Genomic DNA, 20,000 nt, shown 5'->3' with positions numbered 1-20,000 from the left:
CTACAGGGGAGTGTATGATGAGACAAGATAGGAGTAAGGTAAACACAAGACCCTCTTAAAGGATCATCCCAGAATGCCAATGTAACAGAACACAGAGTCATTGGTCTAGGTGAGAACAGAACAGAGGGTTAGAATGGAGGGACTGTGAAATCCAAATTCTTGATATTTGAACTTATTCCCGAAAGCCTGAAGCTTGTTATAGTAGCGATCGCAGTGCCTACTTGACTGTGACATGTGACACTTACTTACAAAGTCACAACAAAACCAGGCTGATTTGCTTCTTGAATATTTGACTTCTAGACAAAGCCATGTCGTAATCAAGCTTATCAAGTTAAAGGTGCCTGCTACTGCCCTTAGCAATGGGCACTCGGATGCACAAGTGTTAGAATAGCATCTTGAGGGAAGAAAGAGATGATAGGTTAGGAGCTGTTACATTCACCTTGGAACTGTGGGGTCAAAGGCTGTCATAAGGAGATGAGGGGATACAGACTATGTAAGGGTGATTTCAATTTGCAAACAGAGTTAATAAAGGAGAGAAAGTCTATGTGTATGTGTGTGTGTGTGTGTGTGTGTGTGTGTGTGTGTGTATGTGTGCACTGATCTATGTGCCCATGTGTGGGTAATGAGTTGTGGGAAGGCAGGAAAGAAAGAGATAAGGGTGTTTGTGTAAACAAGAAAACTCAGTTGGTTATAGGAAGTCAGTATATGACGTCCAAACTTGAGCAACAATGACATCATTAACATGCCATATAGATGCATAGAGTTAATTACCTAACCAAATAAAACTGAACAAAACAACTCATGGAATTAAAAGTAGTTTACTCAGGAGAATGGGACCAGAGTGCCAGGGTGCTGTGACAAGAGCCTGTTGCCTTTCATTATAAAAATGTCTAGGGTCTGACAAGGAGACTCTGCTAGTGAGGTGCCAGCCTCAAGACTAATGACCTGAGTTCCTGCCCTGGAACCCACATCATAGAAGGAAAGAAGGAAGAGACTCCTGAAATCCCTATGATCTTCATATTTGCACAGTAGCACACATGCATGTGGACACGCGTGCACACACATACACTAAATAACATGTAAAAGCTGTATCTACCACATGACACTTTAAACACGTGTCAGTCTTTGAGAACAAACATTTTTAGGCATCATCTGAGCTACATTTGACTTCATACTGTGATCACAGGTAATTAAGGTTGGAACACACCAGGGGCAGGAGAGACGCTCAGGCTGCTTTTCCAGGGAGTCCGGGTTTGTCTCCCAGCACCCAGATATCAGCTCACAAGCATCTGTAACTCCAGTTTCAGGGAATTCAACATTCTCTTCTGGGTGCCACAGGCCCTACAAGTATGTGGCACACATACATGCACATACCTTCACACACACACACACACACACACACACACACACACACACACACACACAAGTAAAAATAAATTTATGAAAAGAATGAGACATGCCAATCACACTTAGGCTCCCTAGGGTGACAAGCCTGTTCCCACTGGTGATGTGATAGTTGCTTATCATCTAGAAGCTATTTTAAACTAAAATGTAGATTGTTCTATCCCATTCTGTTCACAGATCAAACCCAGGAGGCAAATTATTCAGAGAAAGATGAGTCACCAGCCACTGGAGAGTACCTTCTGGGCCATGACTCCCCACCCACTGGCAGCCCTTAAGGATTCATCCACGCTCACAGACACTGCTTATCACAGGCCTGCTAAGACCAAGGACTCTTGCAGTATCACACAGGCTTGCTGGACTCCACATCCATCCTGGAGGTAACTTGAGAGACTCTCCCAAGCTGCTGAGAATTGTTGTAAAGGCTGCGTGTCAGCACATCCTCGCCCACACCAAGCCTTTAGTCCACCAGCTTTGCTGCTTTGAGACCCAGGTCTTTCTGTTTCTTTATATGTGTTACCCAAGCAATCCCCCTTAGCGGAGCCTCACTCTTTCCAAATGTGAAAAAGCAGGCTTTGAATATTCTGGGTGACAAGTTCCAACCCTGAATGCCTAAGGGGTAACTGATCAACCCCAGCAGCAGGTGGGAGGGAGGGGCCACCTGACTCTGGAGGCTGAAGAGGTATAGTGAGTGACATTGAAACCAGGGTGCTACTGGCAGCCCTGAACCACACTTGAGCAGGCTGAGAGGTAATCCTGTGCGGTGAAAAGATCCCAAGGCCCTGGGGTCTGAGACCCAGAATGTAGTTCTCCCTCTCCCCACACTGCTGCGTTGGGTGATTCCAAACAAGTCTCAGCAGCTCCCTGGCCCTCGGTGTCCTCACCTGGAAGATTAAAGGGTTCAACCACACAATGCCCACAGTCCCTTCCAGCTCTGACTTGCTCTCATTCCATGATTGCGTGACCACCAAATTAAATTAAAATCAGAGTTTTTGCACCACCCTGGGCGCTGGCGAAGACACAGCACACACCCAGGAGTACATGAAAAAGCCTCCGACAGTGGGTCGCTCGGCATTTTCTTGTTGTTATGGGGTGGTTTTTTCTCCTTTCCTGAGCTTATCAGCCCTTGATCAAGGGTTCCCTCTCCAGTGCAGGTGCTTATCTGCCTGCTGAGGCCAAGGGCGCATCTTAGAAACTTGCAGCTTGTGAGGCAATGAGGGAGGGCGTTCCTGATGCTGTTAAGCCACCACCTCTGGCTACAGCAAGGCGTTGTCTATAAACAGTCTTGCTCCACACAAGTCTGCCTGGGAAGCAGAAACAGTAGACCCACTCCTGCCTGACCTGCAAGGTCTGCACCTGGCCACCTTCAGGTGGGATCGGTTCATGGGGAGATAGTGGGACCTGGCACCATCCTGTCAGGCTGGATTCCATGTGGATCCCATATAACACTTCCATAGGTAGAATTCTTGAGACCCTGGCTCTAGGCACTGGAGGGTCCCAGGGGTTAGGGTTAGAGTCCTATTGGGCTGAGTAGATTTGGGGTCCCCTGAAAAAGCCAGACATTGCTGTCTGTGGGACACAGCCCACAGCTCTGTTGATTTCTAATGCCAAGGTGACTCATTCTCTCAAGGAAATACTCCTGAGAACAGACATTCCCTGGGCTAGGAGGAATCAGATGATATCATGAACGAAAAGCATTTTGGGATTTCCCATCCAAGAGGTCCTTGGCTTGTGTTAGCAGAAAAAGGGTATAAGATGCAAATGATTACCATAACTTCTGCTTATCTGATGAACATAAACCGATACTATCTCACCAATGCACCACTTTGGGGAAACCAAGCATGCTTCTCTTCACTGATGTGACAATATGTCCAAGAAAACAGAGTTAAAGAAAGTTTGGTTTCAGCTCACAGTTTGAAAAGTCTCAGTCCATGGTTATTGGCACCATTGTCCCTTAGCCTGGAATAAAGAAGTGATGAACAAAGCCATTACATCTTGGTGGCCAGGAAGCAGAGACAATAAAAAGACCTAGCTTTAGGGGAAGACCTTCAAAGACAAGAGCTTGGGAACCTACTTCTTCTAACTTAGTCCCACCCCATCATAGCTTGTGAAGCTGAAGGCATGAGTTCATCAAGGGATTAGTCCATTGGTGAGTTAGTACCTTCGGGAGCCAATCACCTTTCAATAGCAAGTAAGCAAGATCCAAGCCATGTCCACGATCGCAAAGCCTAAACACTAACTCTCTCTCTGTCTCAAACATCTTCCAAGAGCAGCATCACATTTAGATAGACCAAATGGCTCAGGGAACTCCCATTTTGAAGCAAGCCCTACATGTCAGCTCAATACATCCTAGTGGACCAATGGAGTGAAAATCACAACTTTTCCCATTTCTCATGGGAGAATACTAAGAAGACACTTTCGTTACAATTTCCTTTCATGACGGTGTCCCGCCTCAGTGCAGTCCTCCCAAATCCAGGCAGAGTGGTTTTTTCCTTCCATCAACCTACTTCTCCTCCTTCTTATTCCCACTCATGGAATACTATCAACCTCGGCAGCCAGTATGTAGCGTTTCATTGCCGGTGTAAACAAGTCTAGACCTTTTCAGCCTGACACAGGGCTGTTCACCACCGCACTCTGGGACCACACAGCTAGGCAGGTGCCTTCTTGAACCCCAAAGTTCCTGAAATGCCTGAGCTGGTGGAATCTCAACATTCACTTCTCTGGTCACCAAAACAGGAGAGGCGGGGACCACTCACCAACTAATAAACACCTCAGCCTAGCATTGACCTAGGTCAGCCTGTCTCATAGCCCATTGGCTAGAGAGAATCACATGACCACTCTCAACCACAAGACTGGAGGCTGGGTCTCTGCAGCAGGAAGGGTGTCTGCTGTGAAGGTCTCTAGGCAGGTCCCCAAAGCCATTAAAACCTCCATCCTCAGAGTTATGGAAGGAGTTGCCTTTCTTCTCCAGAAACTAGGGGGAACTGCTGGTTCTGGATATTTCCATGGAATTTGTGAAGCTTTTTTTTTTTTTTTTTTACAACTTCCCCTTTGTTTTGTCTATAAAACAGAAGTATAAAGATTACTCAATCACAGAGTTACAGGAAAAAAAAATGTGTTATTTGATGCACGAGCTTCATGCCCAGCTGATAACTCTGCATCCTTCTCTTTCTCGTGCTCCGTCAAGGTCTTCCAACGCTTCCCTAACTCTTTCCACCTGGCATCTCTGTCGGTCCTACTGTTCCATCTCTGCCTCAAGCTGTCTTCCTTCCAGTTTATCCCTGTCCATCTTCCTGGGCCACAAATCTCTTTCTTGTTCCTTTGTTCACAGCTATCCTACAATGGTTGGTAAATGTTTGAGATAGTCAATAACCATCTCTCTTCCCATCCTCCGCCTCCTCCACACCCATGGAACAATTTCCCACTCCACGGCTCTACGGTATTTGCTTTATGGTCACTGGCTTTTGACCTGTCCTTTTGCTTGGAATGGCCTTTCCCCCACCTCCCCGGAGATGTTCATATTCCTGCTTCAAAGCTTTGTGTGTGTCACATGAAAGCCCATGAAGGCTTCCGTGACTATTCATCTTCATTCTCCATCACCTGTTACTGCAGTCCTTACACTATCCCCAAATTCTACCATCAGCTGAGACCCAATTCTATAGACAACTGACCAAGCCTTGGCTTTGATCTGGTGGTTGTTCTCGAACTCACATTTTTGAGCTTAGAAACCTTTTCTGTCTGTATTCAGCCACCCTTGGTGGTGAAGGGGGGACCCACACACTGTCTAGCTGCCAGAGAAACACCCCTACTTCTTTATGATGACCTCTTCCCAGGGATGCTTCTATCTTTTTAGATAGAACTCTGTGTTCCTGTTCCCAGGGTTGGTAGTATATAAATGACTCCCTCTTTTAAAGGGGGTCCCTTCTTACCCACTCTTTGGGGTGACTCCTCCACATACATCCTTCACAGCTTGATAGACTATAGACAAGTCGCACACATGACTAGAGAAACGTGGGTTGAGGGAAATCATCCCATGCCCAGTTCGTCACATGAGGAGAACAGAGCTTTGATTCTTGTACTGCAGGTGTGAGGATAAACTCACATCTATCCCACACAGTATTATACAAGATGTGACCATTCAACCTAGTCAATGGGTGCGGAGTCTAAGATGCAGAACGGGGACATGCTGAGGCTCAAGGTCCTTCTGTAATTGGAGGCCATGTGTAGAGTCACTCTGCTTTCCAGATTCCTCTTTCTGAAGTTTGTGGAAAAGCAAATGACACCGCTCAGTGATGACCAACTGGCATGTGGGTGTGTGGGACACAGCAGGATAGCCCCGCCACCTGGGAAAGTGAACCCTATGTTTATCCCTCCAACTGCTCACAGCACTGGAGGGAGGAAAGTGGGGTGCTGAGTGCTCTGTACCACATGGAACCTGGGACTTAGCGTTTATGCAAATTTCCAATACAGAGCAATGTGAATTTAGTGCATGTACATGAATCTATAATTCCAGCTTCCTATAGGTAGGTGCATATGAATCACTACTGAAGGGAATGAGAACTATGAAAGAAATGAGAACGGTGGTCTGGTCCACACAGCTGGAGGCCATAGGTTTATCTCTAAATCCAGCATTTTTAAAGCATCTAATATTTTCAGGGCAGTCAGAACTTCTATGTAAATATCTAATATAAGTAAAGCACAGGAGTTGAGGTGAGGGGCTAATCTTGAGGGTCAGGACTTCTTTGCTTCTAAAATTTCCATAAAACACTACAAAAATTCTAGGTTCACATCCCATAGTGGCTGCCGTAGAACGGCGACACCTTGACCAACAAGTCCCTCACTCCCCATATCTGACAAATTCTTCCTGGGTGACCAGAGGGTTTGGGGTCAGCCATCACTCAGGTGGGCTTACAATTCTGAGCCCCATGAGGTCTCACTCAGGAGAGCAGGTCCCTGTCTAGGTAACTTCCCTCTCCTACCTGGCAGAAATAGGTGAGATAGCCCGCATGGAGAAAGTAGGCCTTGCTAAAGGGCAAGAAAGAAGGGAAGTGGGGAGAGAGGGGAGAGGGGAGAGGGGAAGAGGCAAGGAAGGAAGGGGTGGGGAGGAAAGAAATGAGGGCAAGGAGAGAAGAAAGAAGGGAGGAAGAGACAAAGGAAGGGAGGGAAGAGGGAAGGAGGGAAGAAGGAAGGAAAGAGGGAGGAGGAAGGTTGGAAAGGAGGGAGGTAAAGGGGAAAGGGAAGGGGAAGAAGAAAGAAAAAAGATGAAAGGAAAGAAGAGAAGGAGAAAAAAAGGAGAGAGGGAGAAAAGAGGAAGAAATGGAGGAAAGAGAGAAGGGAGGGGGAAGAAGAAAAAAGATGACCGAGAAAGAAGAGAGGGAGGAAGGATGGAGTAAGGGGAGAGAAAAGGGAGAGGAAGGGAGGAGGGAGGAAGGAAGCAGGAAACTAAATTATTTACTGTGGAGTAACCATGGCGTCTTGCCAACCCAAGGGAAGTTTTCTCTATGCAACCCTTGGCCTCTCATCTATGCACACTTATACACGCGCACACAAACAGACACACAGACATAATATACCCACGGCACATGCCACAGTCCTACCAGTGACTTAGCTCAGGCTTCACATCCATCTCCACTGAGCAGCCCCTGGGGAATTCTGTGTTAGTATCTCCATCAAGAAGGTCAGACCAGTTCAGTCCAAAGTATCTTCCCATGTCTTCAGCCTTCTTCTCAGGGTGCAAGTGCAGAGACTGGTGCACTTTCTGCCCACCTCCCAGAGGGAGCCAGACTTGTCCTCTGGAAGCTTCTGTATACAGCTGGACTCAAGGTCCCTAGCAAGAAGCACTCAGAGATAACAGCAGATCCCTAAGGCCCCCTAACCAGGGGGCTGTCCCCATAGCAATGGACGCCAGCGCCTCCCCACTACATGGCAGCAGGCATGTGCTGAACATGACACTGGTCTGTTTGAACCACACTTTGTGAGCGCAAAGTGGTCTTTCCAAGTTCAAGTTCAGGGCTTTCTTTTTCCTGAACAAAGCCACTTTGTGTCTGCAGCACAGTCGATTTGGGAGCTATGGGAGGACAGGACCCTCTCGGTCACATTATGCTATTTCTCTTCAAAACAGCTCAATGCTCTGAAGGAAGGCAGTGTTATCTGAGCATTTGGACATTTGAGGAAGAAGGAAGGGGCCTTGGAGTCTCCAGGCACCCTTGTGCAATCTTGCTTCCTCTGTCTGTTAAAAGGGACATGGATGCTCATAACCCAGTACTCCTCTGCAGCTGCTCCTGACATGACTTTCCCTGGCCTCTGAGACAGACCAACTAATGTATCCCATGGAGAAACAAGCTGGGTCCTCCGCTGCCTTGGCTTGATCTCCGTGAGCAAAGCCGGTCGCAGGATGTGGTTGGCCAGAACAGCAAGGCACCTAGAAAAGGGTTTCCCAGAGGCCTTTGCAACAAAGCCACAAGCTGAGGAGACAATTAGTGGCCTCTGCTTTCTTTTCATCATGCAGACTCTTATAGCAACCAGAAGAAGAAGAAGAAAGGCCGTTCCCCACCATGAACATTCCTCCTTCTCATGAAAGGTTGAGCTGAGAAAGGATTGTGAGCCAACTCTGATGCTCTTCACCAGGCTGACCTCTGCTGAGGGCGCCTGAGGCTGTTCTGTCTACTGCTAGTAGAGTTTAAGTCATCTGGTCAAGGAAGAGGCGCCAAGCAGCCTCTAAGAGCTGTTCAGACAGTACGGTTTTATTGAAAAACACTTGAATGAGATATGTGACTGTTCAAAACATGCTGAAGAGAGACCCTTTAACTCATGGAGGCTTGGAAAGGAACAGAGGAGGAGCTAAGGAAAGAGAACACATACATACACACACTCACTCTCACATACATACACATATACCACACACACATACACACAACATACAAACACATACATACACACACAACACATGCACACAACACACATACATACACAAACTCACCCTCACATACATACCATACACTTACCCTCACATACATTCACACCACATACACCCATACACACACAACACACATACACATACTTACCCTCACACACATACACACACTCACACACACATACACCACACACCTGTGTCTTTGCCAAACCCAAGCACTTGAAAGAGTGTTTGACTGTGGCCTGGCCTCCCAGCAACCTACTCTGCAGTTCAAAGTGGACTCTGGGTGTCTACAGGACATGTTACTAGGATGAGTTGTCCATGTACTGAGTGGCCCAGCCACCTACCCGTGCATCTTTAGAAAGGGAAGGAAAATGGCAGCCTTCACAATGGGAGCCCACTTCCAGGGTAGCTTTGGAAGGCCAGTGACTCTTAAACAGCAGGCTTTGTGCATTTGGACTTGACTGAGCCTCTCTGCACATTCTCTATCAGCAAGTGACTGCCCCTCCCCTGTTCTCCCTGAGACACGAGGGCTCCCTCTGTAGTCGGATGGGGCTGGGTGAGAAAGTTGGAGGAGGCTCTTAGAACTTAACAGAAGCCTTGACCAAGGCAAGTCTGGTTGGGGAAAGCCAACCCGAGGGATGGCGTGCCAGACACAAGATCACAGAGGCATCATCTAAGAGGCTGGGGGCAGTAGACAAGGACCTTATATTTGAAGATTAACCCAGAAGAGAAGTAGAGAGGACATGGACCCTGGATCTTACTGTGTGCAAAGGCAGGTTCTCTGAGAAACAGAAACTGAGCCTTTGAGGAGTGTTTTTGCAAAAAACACTGTAGGAGAGCTGGAGACGGGGCTGTGGAAGGAAGGGTTTGCATAAAGAAAAGCTGACATATAATCCACTACGAGGAACCTCATGAGAACCTTGCTGTGGACAGCTGCCTTCAGGAATGCCCTACATCACGGCTAAAGGAGCTGGGCATTCATACTTCAGTATTAAGATGACATTGATACAAGTGACCTGAGACCCTAGAAGAAGCATTTCTTTTGAGGATGATGGGGGTGATGCAGTCAACCCCACAGGTGCCATCCTAATGGGTTTTAGTGGTATCTACCACAGTGTACATCTGCTATATCGGTGTGATGGTTTGTATATGCTTGACCCAGGGAGTGGCACTATTAGAAAGTGTGGCCCTATTGGAGTAGGTGTGTCACTGTGGGTGTGGGCTTTAAGACCCTCATCCTAGCTGCCTGGAAGTCAGTATTCTGCTAGCAGCCTTCAGATAAAGATGTAGAACTCTCAGCTCCTCCTGAACCATGCCTGCCTGGATGCTGCCATGTTCCCACCTGATGATAATGGACTGAACCTCTGAACTGGAAGCCAGCCCCAATTAAATGTTGTCCTTTATAAGAGTTGCCTTGGTCATGGTGTTTCTTCACAACAGGAAAACCCTAACTAAGACAACCAGAACCCTCTTTTAACTCGAAATTGACTCCATCTTGGTGCAGAAGCTCTAAGACCTTGGCTACAGGTCTCTTAAGGGGAACTTAAAAGAGGATGGTCAGTGAGCAACTGTTGCTGTCTTTGTGCTGTGACCACATTGGATACTACCCATCCGCCCCTCCTGTGGAGATGAGCATCTGAACTTAGGTGGTTACCAGAGTGACCCACCCACTTCCCTACCAGGAAACCTCAACTCAAAGCAGAAAGGGAATCGAGGCTGTTCCATGGACTCATGGAACTTTGATCCTATTACTCGTTCTCTTTTGTGAGCTAGCCTTGGCAATATGGACCTCCGGGGTCTGAGATTGCAGATCTTTCTAGATCTCCTATTATTTTTTTAATTATGGCCTGATCCTCAAACCTTCTGCCAGGGCATGAAGTCTGTCTTTCTGTGTTACCTCTGACTCTCACACGTCAGCCTTACTTGATGATTCATCACCCTTAGCTCTGCACTGCGTCTCTGCCATGCATCTGGTGCCCCCGATGTCAGTTCCACAATATCTAATTGCCGTCCTCTCCCTCCTCACCTGAGATGGTGGACCTGCAGTGGAGCCCTCTCTCTCATCTCCCATAAAACTTCAGCACCAGCCAAAGGTTGAACCACCTCATTGATGTAGCACATCAGGGCCTGATCATCTACTGGCTGTTCTTAGTGATAGTGTCTTCCTTGCCACTGGGCCAGCAGCATCTTCAAATCCAGAGTCCTTTCTTGAGTCTGCATCCGACAACCTCTACAGAACCATCAGCTATGTACTGAGTTCCTGAGTAACAGTCTGGGGAATGTATTTGAGGAAAGCTTCCAGAAACAAAAAATTTCAAGGGACTGGAGAAGGACTGAGCAGAAGAAGTTGAATCACGATGAAGGCATAGTAAACACCTCAGCCAATGTCACAAGGAATGGGGACTCGAGTCACCACTTTTAAAGACAGATACCAGGAGACGACTCCATCACTATATGGTCCAGTACTATATACTCCTGTTTGATGCCCTTTGGTAGATACCTGCTTCAGCTGGTATGGTAGATGGAGATGTAGGGCTGGTGTCAGAGAACACTGATGCATCAAAACTATGTCTCTGTTGTCCTATCTCCTGGGCTGCTCACTCAAGCCATGCAGGTGTCTTCCCTGCTTGCTCAGACTGAGCACTGAACATCAATCAAAAAAGTATTTACTTCTTTAGGAAGAGAGTGTCCATGTCTCTATATCTATCACCACTCCCCTGTGTACAAGTGCTAAAGTGCCCAGGCTTCTCTCCCTTGTCACTGTCCCCCCCACCCCAGTGTACTGTGTAGGTTGGTTTATTTGTTCATTTTTCTGATACCTCTTTCTCACCTACTCTGAAAGGGACTCAATGTTGGACATAGAGGGGAAATACAGGAATGAGAAGAGTCTACCTCCCAATGTCACTCTGAAACCCTAGGACATTTCCTCAGACCCAACTGGCTTTGAACAGCTAACCCATCACCTAGTTGACACCTACTGGATGTATTTTCCAAATCACTTCTTTCATGTTCATGCAGAGTTTAATCCATCTTTCACCTTGCCATTGCCCTTGGGTTATGTCAACCAATGTGCAGGACCTGACAGGAACATTAATATTTAAGAAGCAGTTGGACAGGTGCAATGAACAAAACAAAAGTAGCAGATTCACACCTCATGATGATTATTCTTGAGGCCACAGGTCTTTGATTCCATTTTGTGGGTGGGGCAACAGTGCTATCAGAAATCAGTTGGTTATGACCATGACAGTTATGCCAGTCATACACTAGTAAGGCCTTCTCCTCTGGAAGGTTGATATTACAGCAGGCAAGATATAAATCTGGAAAAAAAGCATTGCTTACTATTCTCCCCCAAATGTCTGTGTAGCAACTTCAAGCAGTATAAAGGTTAGCCATCACGGAAGAATCTTCTACTCAGTTCCGATGTGGTTTCTCTGAATTCTGCAACTAAGATGTGTGATGTGTCCAGCAAACGAAGCCTTCCTATTGGTTCAGGTGGGCTTCCCAGGAAGGTGTGTCATGGGTGATTGCTCCCTTGTGCTTCCCACTAGGTTTGGGCTTGCCTAGCAGAGGTCCCTTCTTCTGTATGTTATAACACCAGGACCTTCTGAGGAAAAATGAGAGACTTGTTTAGAAGTGAGAGTCAGAGAAAGCAAAAATAATAACAGAGAAATGAGGAAGATAGAAGTATGTAACTTTAATTTTTTTTCAATGCCCATTTTTAATGATGGTTCTAAAACACTTTAACCTGCCTTCTACCCCACCACCTACCAGAGGTAGTGGAAATGAAGGATATGGAAAAGTGGACCTTTTTAGAAATGGTTCTTGGGAGCAACTCCATCTGTGTTGTCAAGAAATCAGCAGCAGTTCAGTTCACAGATCATCAGTGGCCGCTTGACCCACCCACAACACTTCACAGACACACAGCAGTCCACTTCAGTGGAGTTGGGATAGCAAACATGAATCATCAGTGGTGACACAACCTAGCAGAGACAATCAGGCCTCAGCCTCAGCACAAGCCAGCAGGAGGGATCCAGAGGAACACCAGGAGTTCTCTGCTGTGCCTCTCTCAGTGAAGCAAAGATCAGCGAAGACTGAAGACCAACAAGCATTGCACGGCTAGCTCTATAAGCAAGCCTACCTCAGCCCCTGTCACAGTCTGTTGAGCCTCTTTATACCCTCCAAACATCACGTGTCCCCACAGGTCTTGCCTCAGCCCATGTGTCTCTCAGCTGGCACCACCTTGTCAATTAGCCCAAGTCTGAGGAAGGGGCAAGAAGCTGTGGCACACCACTAGAAGTTTTTTGGTGCATTTCTCTCTACAGAGTCCTGACAAATGCAGCTCAACTACGCAATGTAAGGCGGACCAATACATGCATGTTGTTAGCAAAGAATCCTTCATCACATGTCCTTTCACGTGCTTGCTTTAGCAGAACATCCTTTCACTTGTGTCTGCTTCATCAAAATGTTTCTTCATGAGTCTGCCTTAGCCTTTTACCTGTGTCCACTTCAAGAAAACATTCCTTCAAGTGTTTTCCCCCAGCAAAGCACAATCTAACACAACTGACTTTCCAAAGAACCTTTAGTTTCCACTTCAGAGTTATGGAAGGAACAGTGGAGGGACCAGGAATGTGTCTCACTAGGGTATTATCTGATGAGCCTGTGCCATAGAAAGCAGACACCACAGTGACAGGGGACTTCATGGTACAAGATTGGCTGGAAAGTGTCCACAAGTTCATCACCCTATGGAAGTCCAAAGCCATGGCAGGAAGATGCTCTTCCCAGGGAGGGTTCTAGAAGGTAGAGTCCAGACAGAGTCAGGGTACAGAGACCTAATCTTATGGGTAGAGTGTCACTGAGAGTTAAGCCAATGCTATATGTCTTACCCAATCACATGGGGAAACCTTTCATCAATCTGTGGACCAGGGCTTCTGGGCTCCTAATGAGCCAATCAAAGAGTGAATCTAAATTAGATTGAAGGCATGGATGGGAAGCAAGCCTGTCCCTTTCATGAAAACCCCATAAGTAGAAAAGAAGTCTGGGGCTGCGACAACTGTGGCCAACTTGTGCCAATGAGGGGAGAGGAGGATGACTTAAGGACATAGAACAATTCGTGTGCTAGCAAGTGGCAGGCACTTAACACAGAGCTCAGTGCCAGTGAATCCAGTCACATGCAATGATGTTTCAGAAGTTGACATCAAACCACATACATCATGAAGTTCCATAAGGCTACATGACCTTATGGTTTGTTGACCTTTCCCAAGTGGCTGTGAGCACATACTCTGATCTTCACACACATAAAGTCACCTTATGGCATCTTTCTTAGAAGGGCTCCTGGCATGAGCATTGCATAGCTATGTTTAAATTATTAAATGTTGGCAATTTGTGATGGGGTGGTTAGAAGTCAGAGTCAGAGAGTCAAGGAAAAGAAGGCAGGCAGTGACAAATGGGACCTCACAAAGCCCAAAGCTTTGTGAGGCAAAGAAAGCTGTCAGTCCAGTGAGTAGGCAGCACACGGGACAGGAGGAAACACTTGCCAGCCGTACACTGACAGACGATTAGTGGCCAGAACAATGGCTCTAAACTTCTAATTTCTATTCACAATATTGGAGATGGAATCAGTAGAGAGTCTTCACGAAAAACAGATGATGAAAACTTGGTGCAGGCACACAACGGATTTTATTCTGCTGTAAAGGAAAATGGAATTTGCAGCTAAAGTGATGGAACTAGAAAAATTAAATGAGTAAAGTAGCCCAGTCCCCCAAAATCAAATGCTATATGGTCTCTCATATGGATAGTATTTCAGTTTTTCAGACATGTTTGTCAAACTTGAGATGTCTGTGGAAATGCTGATGCAAGAATGACAACATGGTAAGGAGAAATGATGCAAGAATGACATCATAGTGAGGGGAAATGATGCAGGAATGGCATCATGATGAGAGGGAAATGATGCAAGAATGGCGTCATGGTGAGGGGAAATGATGCAAGAATGACATCATGGTGAAGGAGAGAGGAAATAATGAGGATGGGGACTCCCCCTATGAAGATAAGAGGAGAGAATATCAGAAGTGGGGAAGTTTAAACAGAGATAGGTTGGAGATGGAGACAGTAAGTGGGGTACAGGGAGAGGATAACCAAAACTAAGGAATATAAAAGAAGTTAGTAGAAATCAATGCTTTATACATTTATTAAAATATATCTTAAAATAAGAATTTGAATGGAGGTGCTATGCATGACTGGATAATGCTGATTCAGAAACTATACATTGTTAAGTGAAAAAATTAGTGTTGTGTGTAGGACTGCATGGCTGCCTTGCTGCTGGGGTGCCGGAGTGTCAACAAGCCACTTAACAGAGCAGAACACTGTCCATGATGGGGCTCCCTGTCCGTGTTTTTCCCGGTGAAGAACAGCTGTGGTTCCAGTCTCCTGTATACCCAGACACCTCTAGGGAATAAGAAGTATTGGGGACAGAGGCCCATAGTCCATGCCTTCCCTATGTACTAGGCAGGAAGGGGAAGACTGAGGCCGGGACTGGGGTGGAATTCAGTTTGGTTTGGAAGAGAGAAAGCCTTCTCCAGGAGATTTACACATGGCTCTTTAGGATGAAGGCCTTCTCTCACCCCCAGGTGAGCCTTGATAAAAGAGAGGACCCTTGATTGTCCAAACTGCTTTATTTGATGGTGGGTGTGAATGCATGTCATACTCAGGGTGAATCAGGGATTAAATACCTTTTGCAGGAAGGAATGCCCAGGAAGGGAAGCTCACTGGCTAAGCATTGGGGTCCTAACTAGAAACCTCATTAGCATAAAGAACTCTAGGTTTTAATGCTCCATCACCATGGTCCTCTCAGTGGGGTGTCATGATTACGTGTTCCAGATGAGGCAGTTTGGCAGGGAGCCGGCCTCCCGCCTACCATTCTCAATTCTGAGATTTCCTAAGGGTTTTAGGCTTGCTCTTCTTACCAGATTTTCTGTCTGATGGCATGGTTCACTTGTCCCACAAGGCACCTCCCTAAGAATTGTTGACCAGGAAATCTCCAGAGACCTCTAAAACCATGCAGGTTATGGCCACTGCCCATGCTGTCCACGAAAATAAGATGGTAAGACGTCTGCAAAACTGAGCTAGAAGCTCCCTACTGCCGTCTAGCCTTCATAGCCTTGAAAGTGACTATATGAGGAGCTGGGGGAAAAGTCAGAAGCCATCTTCTCTGGTGTTAGGAACCTTGCATGCTGCAATAACAATTTGCTAGATAAGAGGTAGCTACTAATACAATAGTTCCATGATTGTTATAGTATAAACAATTCTTCTCCATGTGATTCCAAAGCCTGTCCTGTATCAGAGATTTCCTGACCGGGACTGTGGTACTTCATCAGGTCTGTAGCTAAAGACCTAGTAGGAAAAGTAGTAAACCTTCTATATTTGTCTTGATGTGGTGTTGATTGAACATGCCATCAAGCTGCTTCTTACATATGTGTGCTGATAGTCATAATGTGTCATCTGCCTTAATCAAAGAAGCTTCTCTTTGCAGACAACAGTGGTCAGTACAGAGACTCGTGGGTAGCTAAGGTGCTGACAATGGCCACTGAGTGGTCAGCATCGATCATGAAATTCCTATCTCCCCTCTCACAGAAGAGGGGTCAAAAGGGACCTAAGAACTGAATGAGAACCATGGTACTTGCAAACTCACTGTAGCTAAGGATGCCTGCACAGAACCTGCACAAAATCAAGCCACACAGAGCCATAGATGAAAGAAGGGCTCCCCAGCTGGTGGAACTGTTTGGGAAGGATTAGGAGGTGTGGCCTCATCAGAGGAGGCGTGTCTGTGAGCTTCAAGGTTATGGAAGACTGGCACCATTCCCAGTGCCTCTCTTCTCTCTGCCTAGGAGTCATTCCACAAGCATAAACTTCAACCACCATACTAAGCCAAACTGAAAGTTTACTTTTACAAGTTGCCCTGGTGTTTTATCACAGGAATAGAAAAGTAACAAAAAGTTTCAGCCTGCCCATGGGATACATGTCAGTGATACAGTCACTGATACGGTTACCCATGCTGTGGTGTATGGAGTCACACCTATACTCAGGGGAGAACCCCTGGATAAACCCAATGGGTCACAGAGCAAAAGTTACCAAACAAAGAGACTTCAAAGCCGGATGGCAACTTAGCGTTGTAATATTAATATTTTAATAAATCATGGGACCGGGTTGCTACCTGCCTCAATGGTTTGTGTTCCTGAATGAAAGATACACACAACCTTTATATTTTAATATGCCTTAAGCAGCACAGTAGCTGGGTGACCGTCTAGCATCCATGCTGCTGGAATCTACCTCCCGCCAATAATTTCGACTTACTATTTACTAATTTCTAGGTTCCATCTTGGGCACTCCAGACCCATTGTGCAGTTTCTCTGGCCTCGCTTTCTGGTCCAAAGCTCAGAGTGCTCTCCTTGGTTTTCTACCCCATGTGACCTCTGTCTCTTCTCCCTCCACACTCTCCTAAAACATGGCGGATCTCCTTCTTTCTCTCCTCCCAGTCCCAAACCCAGAAAATCTTTGTTGTCCTCCCACCTCTTGTCTGTCTGTCCTCCCACTCTTGTCTGTCCCTCCTCAGTTATTGCCTGTTGACGTCTTTATCTGCCCAATCAAAACCAACTGGGGACAGGCTCCCAAAGTACATACAGACCCTCTCGTATAAATAGTTTTGGGGGATTGTGATTAACATCCACATATACCAAACAGCTACATAGTGTGAGATGAACGAGGGCAAGGAGGCTGGGGGGGGGGGGGAGTAACAGTGATGTAATGTGCATGTATATGAAATTATCAAAATAAATTATTGTCTTAAAGGTAAAAGAGCCCTGAGATTTCCCATGCCATAGTGTGTCCACTGTGTCCCCCTGTCCCTGCCAGCTGCCCTCCCCTTTTGAGCTTCCATTAACCTTGGATGGTGATGTCAGGAGGTAGATAGGACTTGTCCTTCTCTTCCAGATGGAAAACCAATGGCTGAAGGCTGAAGCTCCCTGATCAGATAGCAGACAGGATTTGGCCCAAGCCTGGGTGAGCTAAAGGTCCTAGCCATGAAGAGAGGAGACACAGGGCAGGAGCCGGAATCGGGTCTCTGAGCTTTAGTAGCCTACAAGGAGCCAATCGTGAGCTTAGCAGGCACACGCACACATGCACACACACACACACACAAACATGAGTTCAGCACAAAGGAAAGCTATGACAAAAAAAAAAAAAAAAAAGCTTCCCTGAGGTGACACCTGAATGAGGCCTCATCTTAATGGAAGGTCATGGGACTTCTGCATCATGGTAGTGTTTAAACATGGGGGTTTCTGGACTGGAGATGGGTTGCCTCCTAACAGAGCTGACCGACACAAGCTTGAGTACTCGAGTTCAGGTCTCCTCAGCATCTTCATAAAAAACTGGAAGTGGCAGAGAGGACCTGTGATCCTGTGCTGGGAGGTAAAGACTAGATGACCCTGAAGTTCAGTGGCCAGCCGTCTAACAGAGTGACCAAGCACCGTGTTATGAGAGACCCTGTCCCAAAAAGTCAGGTGGCCTCCACAAAATTACAAGCATATACATATAAGCCACACATGTGTACACATACACATATACACCACACACATGTACACACACATATACACACATACATATATATCACACACATATATACACACACACACACATGTACACACACATATACACACATACATATATATATATATATCACACATATATACACACCACACACACATGTACACACACATATACACACACATATATATACACACCACACACACATGTATACACACATGTATACACACACATATACACCACACACATACACCACACACATGTATATACACACACATATACACCACACACATGTATATACACACACATACACCACACACATGTATACACACACATGTACACATATACACCATATGCACACACACATATATATATGTATGTATGTATATATATGTGTGTATATATGTATATATATACATACATAGTATGTATATATATATCCAGATATACACCACATATACATGTATATATACATAGATACATATGTGTGTATATATGTATACATATGTGATCTATACCACACCACACACATCCAAAAACACACATTACACAACGCGCATGCACACCACACACTATATAGACACTACACCACACACACTGTGGGCCCTTTCAACTGCCTGGACCCTCTCAGAGTCACTACCGCCCACAGCCAACCCCAGTTTTACTTCCACACTCAGCTTTCTGTCTCATTCTGCATCTGTGTAAAGCACCGTGTCACGTTAGAAAAATAGCTGTTTTAGCAGGGCTGGCTGCAGGCCAAGGGGCTCTCCTCAGCCAAGTGAAAAAAAAAGCAAGCACTGGCTTAAGGGCAGAGACGAAAGGGGTAGTAGAATTGTCTCCAAAATCGGTTGTTGCTGCGTCGAGAAGGAGTGCCGACTCAGAAGGACATTTATCTGTTGTGAACATTTTCCATTCTATGATAATTGAGGTTTTATAGGCGCTCCACACAAAAGCCCCAGCGCCTTGTGAGCCCCCACCCCACGCTCCGAATGCAATTAGAGGGGTTAATCAAACTCGGCAAGAGGAGAGCCACCGGTGCTTTGCATTTTCAATCTAGAATCATTGGGGACTTTTTAATTGTTAGTTGGGTTTATTTCGTTGACCTTGGGCTAAAAGAAAAAATAAACAGCAAAAAGACAGGAGGTTCGAGAGTCGCAAGAAGCCTGTGTGTGCGATTTAATAAAGTCGGTCCTGTTAGCTCTCGCTGTGCTAGATTCCAATGAATTCAAATTTCAGCCGGGTCTCTAAACATCAGAAAAACATATTACATCTTCGTCTATTATGGTACTTCAATAAGATTGTTATGGAAATTGCCCCCAACTTTGGGCAACTGTAGATCATAAAGTAGAAAATTATTGCATTACAGGAGAGAAGCCATCTCATTTAAACACATAAGCACATAATTTTCTAGATGTATATCTGTAGATGGATCTATATCTATGAACAATGAAATTGCCCCAAAATTAAAAGCCTCTGGCTATATATTGTAAACACAATCAGATCACAATCCAATAAAGGGTCGTTTTGAATAATGTGAACCACATGGCTCTTCCGTCCTCACGTGATAACTTTTCTCCTAAGCAGCTCTCTGCTTTGTCTCCACAAAAAAACAGAGTTTGAGCATGGGTTCTCGGGCTTCTTCTGGCCATGGCAAGCCACGCTGTTCCTAGGAGAAGGAAATTGTGTCAAATGGTGAAAAGATCAACAAAATAGGGCAGCCTTCCACACCTTCCTGAGGAGAGTTCCATCTAATTTTATGTAATCTGTGGTGAAAAACATTTTGAATAGAAAAAAAAAAAAGCATCACTTCACTGTTTTTGTGGTTTCTAATAATGTGAATAGAAACTAGTTTGTTAAGCATAAAAGGGTGGCGATTTTATGTGCACATCGAAGACAAAGGCTGTTCCTCTAATTTGGATTATTTAAAACAAAATCTTCCAAGCGACAACCTTTCAGCTGTAGTTCACCCATCTGAGGATGTTGATTTCCTAAGGACAGTCATTCCTGAGAGACAGGTGTACAGAGGGCTTTCCCTTCCACAAATGCAGCTACATTTCAGAGGACTGAATATTCAGAGTCATGCTCAACG

This window comes from Arvicanthis niloticus, chromosome 23 (assembly GCF_011762505.2).
Source record: "Arvicanthis niloticus isolate mArvNil1 chromosome 23, mArvNil1.pat.X, whole genome shotgun sequence".
In the NCBI taxonomy this organism is placed as follows: Eukaryota; Metazoa; Chordata; class Mammalia; order Rodentia; family Muridae; genus Arvicanthis; species Arvicanthis niloticus.
Note: the sequence above shows the minus strand (reverse complement) of the source record.